Genomic DNA, 15,265 nt, shown 5'->3' on the forward strand with positions numbered 1-15,265 from the left:
TCTATCTATCTATCTATCTATCTATCTATCTATCTATCTATCTATCTTCTAGCTCCCATTGCCTGATGGCCACATCCTTTATATTCCACCTTTCCCCAAGGGTTCTCCAATATCCTCAGTGGGTAGGAAGCAATCTCTCTTTGACATCTAGTCTGTCATTGGCTTAAGACCCAGTCAATTGTGATCTCCTAGTTTTAGAAGTACCCAGCACACCAGTTTCATTTAGCAAATTTACAATCAGATTAGTCTATACAAAGGAAGATTTACTTCGAAGATACAGCATGAATAAACATACAAACATTCTCCCTCAACATCTAGAAGGGGCATAATCCTCCCAAGACCCCATCGTTCCCTGGAAAAGGAGGGGGGATTGAGTTCACGGCTTGGCTCAGTTCTTACCTAGCATTAGTCCCACCAAGTTCCAAGTGTAAAGCACTCCCTCATATGGCCCAAGCTTGCTGTTCAGCACCCTGGCTTCTCAAGGTTGTCCTGCTGAGCTAGTTATACCATCTAGCCCAGAACAATGGGATTCACATGTCCCCCTGGCTTGACCACAAGGGTTTGAGATTCTACCCTCTGACAGTAGAACTGAAAATGACAAATGAAACGGACCAAAACCCCAAACCCACTTCCTAGGGCCATAGGGCCTGAGGGAAAGAGGCCCTTAAGCCCTTCCTCGATGACTATATGGCGCCACTTAGTAAGTGAATGAGACCTTCAGCCCCAGAAGCCACTGGAAAAGGAGCAATACTGCATCTTCATCAGGTAGATTTTTTAAATGTCTCCAGTTTCAGCTATATAGCCAATGGAAAGAGACTTCTCCAGCCCATGTGGTATGGGACCACCAAATGTTTTCTCCCTAAAGTAGGTGCCTGGTGTCTCCCCACATGGGTATGGGTATGTCCATCCTAGGTGATCTAGGTGACATATATGTACATATACACACCTATGATTGTAAATATATACATACAAGTATACATATGTATGTATATGTATACACACATATATGTCTTAAATGGTTAGCCAGCAAATAAAATTAACTAAAAGTAAAAACGTTTACTAAGATGACATAGGAAGAACAGTAGCTACAAACATCCCTCCTCCCTTCCCCAACTTTGAAGCAAACTTTCCCACAAATGCGAACAATAGCAATGGAAGAGTGGGCGTGAACTTAAAGCACACTGGTAATGGGACGCATTTGTGTCCTATATATGTGGCCAACTAATCTCATGTCTCCAGTGCAGTAGGTTCTTGATATCATTTCTCTTCTTCCGTGATCCCCCTTGTTTTCAGTGTTTGTGCTGAGCAAGTCACTCAGCTGGGCTACTTGGGCTTGCTTCCCTCTTTGGCTCCTTTTCGACTGCAAGGGCTCATTATCCCTTGAATCCAGAGTTCTCTCTCTCTCAGCCGCCACTGGTCATGATTCTTTGGATTATTTCCTGTTCCTATATCCTGTGTAAATTTCTCTTTGGCAGATACAGTGCCTAGTTCTGGGAAATTAGCTATACTACAAGTCACCATCACCATTCTGGGTACAGGGTGAGGGAGGAAATAAAAATGCCCTTCTCTTTACTGCACTATAGTAGAAAAATGACAGCTATGTTCCATGAAACTCCTAAATTACTCCCCTGAAATGAGTGCTGGTGCTAGCAGGTTTAGTTTTTTACTTCTTACCAGGATTGGGGGCAATTTTTTTCCAGCCAATGACTAGATGGCCTTCCAATTCAATCAGAGAAATATTTTCACAGTTCACAAAAAGATGACAGTGTGTTGGCATATCGGCACCTAGTGGTGCAGTGAATACAGTGCCAGACATGAAGTCAAGAACACCTGAGCTGAAATCCAGCCTCAGACACTTACTAGCTGTGAGACCCAGCACAAGTCACTTAACCTTTCTCTGCCTCCATTACCTCATCTGTAAAAATGTGGATAACAATAACACCTACCTCCCAGAATTGTTGTGAGGACAAAATCGGATATTTGTAAGGCATTTTGCAAACATCAAAGTGTTATATAAATACTAGTTGTTATTATTAGCTTTTATTTACACTTTATTTAACACATTAAAATCTCATTATCTTTGTTATTTACCCTTTAATTTCTGTGAGTAAATCAACTTGGCTGGAGGTAAGGAATCCAACTATTCTCTCCTCATAAACATGCACACAAACATAATTTGAGGAATACCCTTCCCTCCCTTGTATTTAGCTCTAGCCTGTATCTGAGATCATACCAATACTTTCTCTTTCTCAGCTGTTGCCATTATAAACAAGACAGCAAGAACACTTGGAACTTACACAAGGAGAAAAATGATGATTTCATTAAAATATAGTGCCTAGTTGCTCTATCTAACCAAAAGGTGCTTAACCTGCAGTCCATTATCTTGTTTTTGAAAGATTTTGATAACTACATTTCAATATGATGAATAGTTTCCATGAATAGGATTCCATGGAATCCTATGTTTTTTCATTTTATGCATTTAAAAATATTATACTGAGAAGGGATACATAAGTTTTGGAGGACTGCCAAGGAGTCCATGACATGATACAGTACAGATTAAGAATTCCTATTTTAACTCTTAGGCAATTTGAATAAAATGTCCATTTTTAAGTGTAGTTAAGTAATATGTGATGACCCAGCAAGCATATATTAAGCACCTACTATGTTTAGGACACTGTGTTCAGCATTTGGGTAATACAAAATTTCAAATGAAAATCAGTCCCTTCCCTCCAAGAGTTTGCTTTTGGACTTAGTAGGAGTGCGTTGGAAGGTGAGATATGGCATGTAAACAAATACACATATAGTGGTTAAACTCAACAATTACACTAACAAACTACAAATTCCACAAGTAGCCAGGAGAAAGACCTTCAAATATAAAGGAAAGGACATTCAAATTACACAACTATGCTTATTCACCAGAAACAGCAGGGGGAATGGAATAAAGTATTGCAAAGAGCAAAGAACCTCAAAATGTAGCCCAATAAGACCTACCTTGAAAATCTCAACCAAATCATAAATGAAAAAAATAAAAAGAGGCATTCAAAACATCCCTAGAAAGAAAACCAGACCTGAAATATTTATCTTCTCAAAAATAAAAACCCCCGAAAATAGAAACAAAAAGATAAACAAAAACAACAACAAAATAACAACTGAGAGACTATTAAGAGATGTCTTTCAAACTGTGCATGAAGAGACAGGAGTGAAAGTATACATCAATCATAAGCAATTGGGGAGAAACAGGCTTGAAACATCATGGACTATTCCCCCACAACACTCTGCCTACACATGAATCAATTTTTTGTAGGACTAAATTATATAAATGCAGGACACATAAAAAGGATGTGGGAGGGGTATCACTGATAAATTCTTTTAAGAAAGAAGAGAGAAGGGGGCAGCTAGGTGGCACAGAGGATAGAGCACCAGCCCTGGAGTCAGGAGGACCTGAGTTCAAATCTGACCTCAGACCAAACACTTGACACTTACTAGCTGTGTGACCCTGGGCAAGTCACTTAGCCCCAATTGCCTTTAAAAAAAAAAAAAAGGAGAGACATTTTATAACTGGAGGTGGGAACTTGGCAGTGGGCATTATCTACAGGGCTTTGATGCTTAGAGAGACCATTTCATCCTGCTTGGGAGAAGGGGGTTCAGAGCTCATGGGTGCAACTGTCACCCAGAAGTGTGGGAAGGTAAGGATCCAGGGAATATATTTCAAGGCAAATGGGGAAAAATACTATAGACAGGGGAAAGGTCAATAATGAACTGGATAATCCATCCCATAGAAGGACTTCTACCATCAGGCAATATCTTCTTTATTGCCTGCAGGAATTGGCATTTCTAAAAGTGAGGCATGACAGAAGCAAGGGGCAAGATCCACAAGGCAGTAACAGAAACATATTAGAAGAGGGCATGTGAAATAATGAGTTTTATTTTTATAATAAATATAGAGAACAAGAAAAGATTAAATAAGCATAAGGGCCATGAATAAATAAATAAGTAAAAATATCTAGAATAGACAGAAAGGAAATATAAAATAATAAAGAGAATGAGGGAAAGAAATCTTCTTTTTTAGAAAGAGGCACAGATCAAATATTTCCTTTCCGTTGTATTTGAAGGTCTCTCTCTGTGCCTTTGCAGAATTTGTTGTTTCTCAATAGAAATATTAAACTTAACCACTGTGTGTCTAAGAGTTTGCAGCCTTGTGTTTTGATAGGTTTTTGTGTGGTTGTTTCTGTTTTGTTATTTGTGGAGGCAATCTATGGATCCCTTCAATGAATATATTGTTTGCTATGGTTAGAAGTTCTGGGCAGTTTTCTTGTGCTACATGGTAGATTTCTCCCTAAATCAAGCCACCTGGATTGTATTTTATCTGACTAGTCCTCAATTAAAATAGCTAAGAATTTTCCTATCCATGACCTAATACTCATTTAATAAAGGGCAAACTTTTTAAAAAGCTAACGTACTTAATTGGGATATATACATTTTCAAAAGGTTGCTTTGCTATTTCTAAATGTTAGAGCTCTATCAGATGAAAGTTAGTGAAAAGAGCTCTTAAAATTCTTAAGTGAATGAATTGTATGCATTTTTCATAGGACTCTCATCTGAATAGTTTTATAATGATGAAGAAATCCATCTTTTGGTGATTATTGACAACATCTATTTTGGAAGATGCCAGTGAATTAAGTGAGCTAGGATTTCAGCAGAAGCGGGAGCTATTGATTTTCCTCATGCTCTGGTTGTAGGCATCTTTGGTGATTGGAAATTTTCATCAACCTAGAATTTTCAAAGAAGTCCCTCATTTATATAGTTTAAATAACTTAACAGTTAATATGTATATATGTAAAGTTAATATGTATATATGTAAAAGCAAAACTTGAGTGTTATATCCCCTTGTCTGGTATCTTAAGGGAGGTATCATTCCAGAACTCTAGATTTTAACTAAGTAGAGCAAAGTTTTCTCAAGTAAACAGGCCTAGTATCTTATAGTCCTGTAAGGTTTTTTGGTAACCATCTTTCTGAACCCCAATTATACTTTGCTGATTACTTCAACCTATAAATTGTGGTATTGTTTAAAGTAAGAAATATTGTCATGGAAGAGGTTTTATGACAAAATTGATCCTTTATCCAAAGACCATAAAGGACTTTCAATGTTATAACATTAAAGATGTGATTTTTACCATTGCTTTATAAATGAAATTTTTTTCCAAAGACAGACATTAAGGAAGCCTAATCATGTCAGTAAAAGTGTTATTTTCTAATGATTTTTAGTTGTCAGAGTAAGCCCTCCCCCAAATAGCCTGGCACAGAATCTTAAACTGCTAAGGGAGACTTGTTCACACTCCATGAACAAATAATGCAAATGAGATAAAAGTGTGGGTGCAAGTTTATAAGCAGGTGCCTGTGGGTCTATTTGTTAGTGATGCAGATATCATAAAATGTTTTTTTAATAGTTCTGATAAGACAGATTGCCCAGATGACAGGGAAGATGATTTTCCAGAGTGAGAAAATCACTTGGAAGAAGGCTATAGGTGTTGGCAGCACAGACCATGGGCTGAATAATAATGATACTGATAATAATGAGGCAGTACATTGTAGTAGATATAAGACTAGAGTCAAGAAGACCTGAGTTCAATTCTTACTTCTCATACCTTCTTGCTGTATAATTCTGGGCAAGTCATTTAACCTCTCATTGTCTCAGGAAACTCTATAATACTATAAGTCATAAGCAAGTCGACATTCTGCATTGGTGAAGGGAGTTTTTAGAATGGGAATTCTCCATAGTTTTGAAATCCCAGATCAGTAGAAGAGGAAGAAAGAGGAAGTGATAACAATAATTTGTTGGTTATTTTTCTTCATTTTCAGAGGATCAAAATGACATAACCATGTTGGAGTCAAAGTACAGTGTATCTAATTGTGGCTGATCAGACCAATATGAGCTCAGAAGTCTCTAAGACAGACCGGAAAAAATAGTCCACATGAACATTTGGAGTGAAGGTGTCTCTAAATTTACACATTTCGTGTTTCTTTTGAGCTACTGTTGTTGTGCTTGGCTCATAGATCACAGTATCTCCTTTGATACGGGCATGCTATGCTTGGTAGTGCTGTGCCAGCATCTCTCATATCACACAATTGATTCCAAAGTTCTTCAGGGAGACCTTGAGAGTATCTTTGTATTGCTTCTTCTGACTTCCAGGTGAGAGCCCTCCTTGCGTGAGTTCTCTGTAAAAGTCTGTTAGGCAAACATATGTTTGACATTTGAAAACGTGGCCAGACCATTGGAGTTGCTCTCTCTGCAGTAGAGTTTGAATGCTTGGCAGTTTAGCTCAAGAAAGAACCTCAGTGTCCAGTACCTTATTTTGCTAGGAGGTCTTCAGAATCTTCCTAAGACAATTCAAAGGGAAGCAATTAAGTTTCCTGGCCTTACACTGGTATACTGTCCAGGTTTCACAGGCATACAACAATGAGGCCAGCACAATAGATCTGAAAACCTTCAGTTTGTTAGGTAGTCTAATATCTCTTCTTTCCCACACTTTCCTTTGGAGACTCCCAAACACTAAACTAGCTCTGGCAATATGCGTGTCAATCTTAACACATTGATTGTGTGTTAAGATGAGTACATTCCTGGAAAGTATACTGCCAAGGTATGTGAACTCATCCACAGTATTCAAAATTTCTCCATTTGCTGTAATTGATGGTTCCACAAATGAATGGTGTGGTGCAGGCTGCTGGAGAACCTCTATTTTCTTGGTGTTAATTGTTGGGCCAAAATTAGCACAAGCAGCAGAGCATTGGTCCATGCTTTGAGGTTGCATTGATTGCACAATCACCTGTGAACAAAAAATCATGCACTGACTCTCCCTCCACTTTAGTCTTGGCTTGTAGCCTTTTAAATGAAATTATTTACCATCAGTGAGGTAGTTGACCTTGATGCTGTGTTTGTCTTCAACTGTAGGTGTCTGACAACTTTGCTGAAAATATCATGCTAAAAAGCATGGGAGCAAGCACATAGTCTTGCTTCACTGCAGTGGGGACTGGGAAAGTGTGAGAGCATTATCCATTATCCAGAACCCCAGGCAAGCATGCCATCATGAAATTGATGTCCAATACTGAGGAACTTCTCTGGGCAACCAAATTTTGACATAATTTTCCATAAGCCCTCAGAACTGATAGTATCAAAGGCCTTAGTCAAATCAATGAATATTGTTCTGTTCTGCTCCTGGCATTTTTCCTGGAGTTGTTGGGCAGCAAACACCATATTGACTGTTCCTTGGTCCTTTATGAAGTCATACTGGCTCTCAGGTAGATGACCATCTTCTAGGTGAAGGATCAGCTTATTAAGGAGGACTCTGGCAAGAATATTTCCAGCTATGACTAAGAGAGAGAGACCTCCCCTGGGATTGTCACTGGACAGTCTATTTCCTTTACTTTTAGAGAGATAGAAAATGGAGACATCCTTGAATTTCTAGAAGATAATCTCCTCTTGCCATGTAACCTGGACATTTTTAGCCAGCTTTTTTATGAGCAATGGACCTCCTGCCTTGTAAATCTCAGATAGGATAGATTCAACACCACAGACTTTGTCACAAGAGAGGACCTTAATGGTATTCAAAACATCTCTTCAGTTGGAAATTGACTAGAGAGAGACTGACTTCAACCTGAGGTATATGGCCAATGGCTTCAGCATTGCTTGATGATGGTCTGTTGAGAACACTATAGAAGTGTTCAGCCCATCTCTCCAGGATCATGTCCTTATCAATGTGGCTCCATCAGCACTGAGTAATTGAGATGCACCATAGGTCTCTGGCCCATAGATAGTCATAAGGGCATCATAAAAGTGCTTTGGATTGTTACTATCAGCATAAAACTGAATTTCATCTGCCTTCTTACTGAGCCAAGAATTCTTCATCTCTCTAAGCTTCACTTGCATTTTACTTTTGGTGGAGTTAAATGCTACCTTTTTAGAAATGGATGAACCATCCTGCTGGAAAAACCTGTGGAGTTCTCATTTTTTGTTTAGCAACTTCTGAATTTCCCCATCATTTTCATCAAATCAGTCTTGATGTTTGTGAGTGTTCTGAGCCAGATGGACAAATACAGTGCTGTACCAAATCTCTGAAAGCTGCCCACTCCTTTTCTGCTCCACTGATGCCCATTGTGTATTGGCTCAGCTTTCCTTCCAGGTTAGCAATGAACTGTTCCCACTCAGAGAAGTGCCCTAATCTATTGATATTAAGTCTTTTGGTAGTTGCCTTGCCTTGGGGCCACACGTATTGAATGAAAATATTTATCTTGGAGAGAATAAGTCTGTGATCAGTCCAAAACTCTGAGACACATCTTGTCTTCCTCATTCTCACATGCTGTCTCTTCTCCTTACAATAACATAGTCTATTAAATGCCAATGATTGCTTCAAGGGTACATCCATGAGGTTTTATTGCATTCAGGTGAACAGAAGACAGTGTTGGTGATGAGAAGGTCATGAGATGCACAAGTCTTCAGTAGTAAGTGACAGTGGTAAGTGACAATTGCTATTGCTGTTGCATTCTTCTCAAGCATTCCCTGCTATATCTGGTAGGTTATGCCTACTCTAGCATTAAAGTCACCTAGAATTATAAGCTTGTCCTCTTTTGGCACATTAATGATGAGGATGTCCAGGTCTTAATAAAAATTTTCTTTGACCTCATCAGGATTTATCATGGTGGAATTATACACACTGACGATGGGCATGGCACTTTCCTGTAAGTGACATTTGCATTGTCATGAGCCTGTTATTCATTCCTTTTGGTAGGTATACAGGTTTGTTGACTAGATTAGTTTTGATTGCAAAACCTATGCCAGCTTCATGGTGCTTCTATTCACTGTAGCCCCTCCAGAAAGAAAGAAATATATATGTATATATATGTTTTTTTCAGCTGTAATTTCAATAAATTGGCCTTCTTTTACCATCCTTGTTTCACTCAGGGCTGCTATTTGGATGTAATACCTGCTGAATTCTCTCACAACAAAAGCTGCTTGTATTTCAGGTCTTCTGGATTTAATCTTGTCCATTAAGGGTATAGATATTTTATGTACTGATGGTGAGTGAAACTATCTTTGCAGAAGTTTTTGTACATTTTTTGTGTGTGTTTTTAACACAGGGTAGGACCCTTGCCTACCCACAGGAAACAGGCTAGGGTTGGGTAAAGCAGACAATTTTAGGACATTTTTTTCTTGCTCTTTCCTTACACTGGAAGGTGAGCAATGCAGTCCTTAAAAGGCTGCTCAGACACACATGGGGGCTACCAAATCCCACTACTGCTTCCAGTGAGAAGATGACCCTGTGGCTTGGACTGCCTATGTGTAGGGTTGTGACTCCAGCTTCCAGTGAATTTGCACCTGCTGCTTCTTCATTCACCTGTTGCCACAGGACTTTGGGATATGTAAAATGGTAAAATGATATGGGTGATATCTTTTGATTCACACTTAAATTGGATTTAAATGAGACAGAGTTGAGCAAAGTCATCAGCCTCACTCTCTCTTCCAGATTCATCAAAGTCCAATGGCAATACAAAGTTAAGATGACTGGTGATATCTTGGGATGTAATGGATGACCTTGGTGTCTTCTATGTCTAACCCAGTTCTAAGCACTCCACAGTGCCTGCTTCAGTCACCTTCATGGCCATTGGAACAAACTGTTCTCATCCATCCATTCCACCAGGGGAAGTCTTCACATGCTAGGGGTAGACACCACCTTAACTCACCAAAGGATTTGAGACCCCTCAGTTACCCTCAACCTGGTTTAGCCTGTCTGACAAAACCGTTTACCAAGGCATAGCCACTGTTCATGCTACAGCTTCTTGGAGCCACAAGTGAGAGTTTGGTGGATCAGGTGGACACAAAAGGTGGAAAACAGCCCTGAAAAGGCAGCCCTTGTGCCAGAGGTTCTAGTCTTCCCTGAACACACCCTACACCCTGATAACAATAGTAAAGAGGGAAACAAACTGCATCTTAATCATTTGATGCACATGGATTATATCAAGCCATATGGCTCCACTGAGAAAACAAATAAAATGGTTCAGTCGTCCTATGGAATCTTTCTCAATGACCTCTGAATATAACATAAAATTTGGATTCAATATGTGTAAAAATTTTAATATGTTCTACAGAAATGTAATGATCAAAAGCTTCAAGCTTTAATCTGGAATTTATATTAAACTGAAGGCAATATCTACAAATGATTTAGTCTCCTCCAAGCATGACATATTGACCATAAATACATCAAGGAGAAAGCTGTGGCTAAATATATTACAAGACTTTTTAGAATCCTGACATCGAAGTTGGATGGGAACAATACATTTAAAGCAATTTACAAGTATACAATACCAATCTTAATGTGTACTTTAGGAACTATGCCATGGACCACAACAAATTTGCAAAGTATCCTAGTAAAAACTTTTAAAAGATTAATGAAACCAGGTCTCAAGGCTTCATCCTAAGGGACCCATAGAATGATTAACACTTCCTTGTCGAAAAGGAGGAAGAAAAAAAATTTAGGCCACCATAAAATACACACGTATACACATACATGTACATGAACAGATAGATTGATATACATACATTTGTATATGTGTGTGTGAAATGGTGGTTTTACATATATATATTTATATTTTTATATATATATATATATAATCCATGTATATATGGATGTGTATATATATGTGTATACATGTAAAACCTTACTACGAATACTTCATTTTTTCAGCCCTTTCTCTGGAGGTGAATATCTTCCTTCTCTAGTTTTGAGGTGTGGGGGATAATGTTTCAAGTTTCAGGGTTTTTGTGTTGCTGTTTCCTGAGCTCCACTGGGGGCCTGACCTTAGGTACTCCTCTCAGCCCCTGAGCCATGGTCAGGGCCCTCACCATGTTGTCACTACAAATGCTCTTACTCCCTGTAGAGTCTCCCAAAGCTGTAAGCTTTAGCTCCCCCCTCTGCTCTGGAACCAAAACCAGGGACTCTGCTCTACTGGACGTGCTCACAGCTAGCAGGGCCTACGCCAGCCACTCCTCTGTGACCAGTACTCACCAGTGTGTGCTCACTCCTCCTCATACATATGCATAGCCTGGGACCCTGTCTGGTCAGTGCACCTGGGTCCCACATCCAGCACCATCAAAGTTCCTGTAATCTACCCCTGATCAGCTGTCCAATGCCCATACTGTCCATGGGGCAAAGGTTACTGGAGCTGAGGCTGCCACTAGACAGCTACCCTCAGGGCTTGTTGTTTGTTGTTTCGATGGTGTCTGCCTGGAGGTACCTGCACCTCAATCAGGTCAGACCAACCACCCCAGGAAGTCAGGCCTTTCCAAATGTCCTCTCAAGCTGTCTTAGGCAGACAACTGCTTTGCCCCACATTTAATCATTTCTGCCCCTCAAAGTTCACTTTGAAGCATTATTTTAATTGTTTGTGGAGGAGTTTTGGAGACAAAATTCCTGGTAATTTCCTGCTTCATTTCACCATCTTCTCAGAATCCCCTCCCGGGAGGAAGAAAATTGATAGACATTCTTACAGAATATGATAAACAGGTAAAAATTAATGGAAATACTTTTGGAACAAATAGATAAAATCTAATATAATTATATTTTTATGACTTTATAATTTATAATACATATAAATTTAATATATATAATATATTTATATATTATATATAAATATAATATATAAATTATAAAATTATGATAGTAATATAATAGTAATAGGAGAGACAGATAATAGGTATGTGCCACTGGATTTGTCCAATATAACTGACAGTTATTTACCTCTGGATGGAGTCTATGAAATAGCTAAGATCTACGAGTGGAATTCAAACATCCTCATGAACTCAGCTAACAAACACTGACATTGACAAAGAACTGTTGAACAGATGGCTGAGTCACACAAATTTGCTTTCAGAAATGGAGAAGTTTATGATGATGATTCAGGAATATATCATTGCCAGCATAAATAATAGAAAAGTTATCCTTAAGGAGGCTGAACTTTGTGATCAAGTATATTATGCAGAGAACTGGTAGAAACAGTGCAATACATAATTGAATAATGTAAAATTCTAATAACTTCCAAATATCTAGCAAGACATGACCAATTCAAGTTTTTTTTCACAGAATGATTGACAACAAATTTCTGAATCACAAATATAGAATTACATAGAACTCAGAATTTGACCAGACCATTATCACAGACTATACTGTTGTCCCTAATTGCTCGCATATAACACTAGTTCATAAATATTTAATGATTTTTATGGCTATCACTAAATACTCATAATCTCCAAGCTACAGTACATGGAACATAAAGTTTTCAAAACAATCATGATTCCAGAGACAGTCCCCTCCATTTCCAATTCTTAGTCACTGCAAAAAAGTTATGCATATTTTTTTTTTACATCCTTAGAGTTCGTTTTGCTTAAGCTTATTCCCTCCCTTAGCATACACAACCTCTGAAAGAAGTTGGTATGGGTATGGGAGAGGTTAGAACTTGGAAGATGGTATTTAACATCAGGCATTAGAATGAAAAGACTTATCTGAAAGTGAGTATGGTACAGCTGAGAGCTTGAGCTGGCATGGTATATTCGGGGGTGGCCAATAGGGGACAATTGAGTGAGAATAGCTCTAATAATGATAACATTTATGTTGTGCTTTAATTTCTTCAAAGAACTTTACACTTATTATTTCATATGATTTTCACAACACTGTGAGGAAGGTCTTACTATCATCTCCATTATAGATATGAGAAAACTAAGGTTGAGATGGTTGAATGACTTGCCAGCATTTGAACTCATGTCTTCCTGACTCCAAGCCTAGTGCTTGATCTACTGAGCAATCTAGAATTTTGCATAGCAACATGTATGGCTCTGACCTGAGTCCTAGTGATCCCTTCCAGAAGCATGCATTAGTATGAAGTGAGCGATTATGAAAAACTATGAGATCAGATTCCACCTGGAGCAGTATATCTGAGTCATGGGGATCTGAGCTCCCGTTGGTTTCAGGTCTGGATGGTGACTATCTGAGAGGCACTGGATAACTTGTGTAATGGATGGTCCTCCCTGAATTCCATTTTTCTTTCCCAGGCTCTTCCCAAGCTGGCCCTGGTCTGTCTCAAATTAACTTTCAAGACATTTTGTAACAGAAGCCGGGAACATTGATTCTATCCTTTGATTTGCTACTCAACTGAGGAGGTCCACAAGTGATTTTTAAAGGGAGATTGATTTTTTTAAAGTTCAATCTATTTTGAAAGGCAATGGATCTGATAGAAAAGGCAGGTTCAGGGTAAGTTACAGGACCATTGTGAGGATTATGAATAGCTATGCAAAATGGTAGGAATTTCTAGAAGGACTGAAATAAAGATGGGAAACTGCAAAACCCCAACTCTGCAATATACGCCAGAGGAGGCAGCCAAGGAACTGACTCCCTGTCTTGTGAGGGGCATTAGCTGTTCTCAGGAATGAATAGAGTAGAATCACTTTGAGCAGTGGCCATCTGATATCCTTGGAAGTCATCTAAACTCTTATAAAGAGCATTCTTTAAGGAGTGAGCAGCTTCCCTGGAAAATTCAGGATAATTGGTATAAGAGCCTTGTAAGATTCTTCTTCATGAAGTTCTTTTCCAAAGCAGCTGAAGTTCTCTGGAGGGAATAGAGGTTGAGCTTGGCCCTATCTTCTAAGGAGGAGGTGGACATACCTTCTAACTTGAACTGGTGGATGAATTTCCCATCGCAAGAGTCCACCTTCTCCAGCTTTTATCTCTTTCATCTTCTTTTTCATGCCTCTTGGAGGTGTTCAGCCTCTTTTCCTCCAACCAGTTGGCATTCTCCATCATTTCTTGCAGTTTTCACTCCAGTTTCTCTGCTGAGAGTTTTCTGGTGTAACCTGGAGCATGTCGTCTTTGATACCCTTCCTTTGGGGTGAATGGCTCTTTGTTCAGCCTCTTTCTTTCTTGTTTACTTTGGATTGTGCTGTCTACCAAAGGGACCGTGACCTCCTGTCCTGGGTCTTGGCATCCCATGTGCTCTTCCTGCTGGCATGTTTTGTGGGCAAAGGGGAGGTACCCTGTGACCTAGAATGATTCTTGACCCTGTGTACATTGCTGGCATCAGTTACTGGAGGTCCTGGTAGTCTTGATCATGGTGAATATCTTTAATCTGTAAGCCATAACCTGGAATTTTGGGCAAAACAGGAGGAGGACTTGCCATCTTCTTCTGAGACTCTACAGGGATCTGCTCTTCCTCACTGGCAGAATGGTCACTGCTGCAGCTGCAATGCTTGTGCTTCTTGTGCTTTTTTTTTCCTTTTCCTTCTCTTTTTTTTTTCATTTTGTCATTTTTTTTTCGGTGAAGCAATCAGGGTTAAATGACTTGTCCAGGGTCACACAGCTAGCAAGTGTCAAGAGTGTCAGAGGCCAGACTTGAACTCAGGTCCCCCTGACTCCAAGGCTGGAGCTCTATCCACTGCACCACCCAACTGCCCCTCCTCTTTCTTTTCCAGGCTCATTTGCAACAATTCTTTGATTTTCTTCCTTTTCCCCTGATTATTCAAGACTTCTCTCTTTTTCTTTTCTTCCTTCTTTGGAATGATGAAAAGTGGGTCCTCATGGATTTTGCTGGTCATTATCAAGTAGAGAATTGGCACCTGAGGAGGCAAAGATGGAGTCTGCAAGAAGTCCTTTCTCTGATGAACAACCTGCTTCTTTGTCTTCCATCTTCTCAAAAGCATATTTGTCCATGGGACGTTCCATCAGGTACTTATCACAGTTCACCATCCCACCAGGGCCCTGGTACATCCAGTATAGTTTTATTCTGGTTTTTTTTTCGACGACTCACACATCCTCTGCATAGCATTGCATTTCCTCCCCTGCACTCTCTTCCTGAAGCTCCCGCTATAGCACCTCCATCTTTTTCCATTCTTCCTCACGTTTCTGCTCTGTCTTCCTCACTTTCTCCACATTTTGGAGGATCTGTGGGTACCAGCTTTTCTTCAGATTCAGATCTCCACCTCCTATGATGGCCTGTTCTATTGTGACAATCATAATACAGTAGGACATCAATAAAACCAACAGTCAAATTAAATTACACTTTAACAAGTATGCAGAAGATTTTCTTTACTGGTTGAGATTGATTACTCAATATTCCACGGCTGCATGAAAGGTAGAGTTGGTGAGAGCTTGGGAGAAGAGATCCTGGTCTTCTGGTTCCCAGTTTTAGACTTGTGGTTTCTGATTCTCTTCAGGGAAAGATCCCTGAA

At 39.4% G+C, this 15,265-nt stretch overlaps 1 pseudogene; it reads right to left on the bottom strand.

Moving 5' to 3' along the window:
- Positions 1 to 13,578: 13,578 nt before the first annotated feature.
- On the bottom strand, positions 13,579 to 15,065 carry LOC114049984 (annotated as a pseudogene).
- Between the last annotated feature and the right edge of the window lie 200 nt (positions 15,066 to 15,265).

Source organism: Vombatus ursinus, unplaced genomic scaffold (assembly GCF_900497805.2).
Source record: "Vombatus ursinus unplaced genomic scaffold, bare-nosed wombat genome assembly UNPS02014798.1, whole genome shotgun sequence".
Classification (NCBI taxonomy): Eukaryota; Metazoa; Chordata; class Mammalia; order Diprotodontia; family Vombatidae; genus Vombatus; species Vombatus ursinus.